The sequence below is a fragment of the Triticum dicoccoides genome, chromosome 6A (assembly GCF_002162155.2).
Source record: "Triticum dicoccoides isolate Atlit2015 ecotype Zavitan chromosome 6A, WEW_v2.0, whole genome shotgun sequence".
NCBI lineage: Eukaryota > Viridiplantae > Streptophyta > Magnoliopsida > Poales > Poaceae > Triticum > Triticum dicoccoides.
In genome coordinates this window covers 159,636,136-159,636,725 of record NC_041390.1, presented here as the reverse complement: position 1 = coordinate 159,636,725, position 590 = coordinate 159,636,136, and positions in this window count along the sequence as shown.

Sequence of the window (590 nt, the reverse complement as noted above, 5' to 3'; positions counted from 1 at the left end):
TGACAGGATACCTTGGAGAAACTTATTAACCATTCATCTGCACCAATGAGATGTAAACTAAGTCTTGAACCACCAGACAAAAGAATATACCGAAAGATGATAAGTATGTGAAGGGTCACTTCCGGAAATGACATCCATAGTTGTGGCCATGCTTGTTCACATTTGCTCAGGCATGCGGAAGGCACTGTATAACTAGACTAGCAGAATGCTGCTCACTGATGACGCTCACGATTGCTACAGATTCAAGAAGACGGGAGGATAATCATGATGAAATGAATTCATGTTGCGAGTCACGGCCACTTCAATGTAAGGACTGGATGGCAAAATAATGCACACCAGACAGTTGACGGCTGAAGTGGATATTAGCACTCGGTTTACCCACCTGAAGAATCGAACAAGGCTTCAAAGGAGAAGGTGTGATGCATCTTGTGGGCTGCGCGTGGCGAATGAACAGCTTCACACAAGCCCACAGAAAACACGCGCGCACGCCCTGTTGTTTTCCTCATAGGGTATAAAACAGGAGCGGCTTCTTGTTTGTTTCCAAGATTCTCCCACTTTGACCTCCCAACCTTTCATGGGCTGCAGCATAT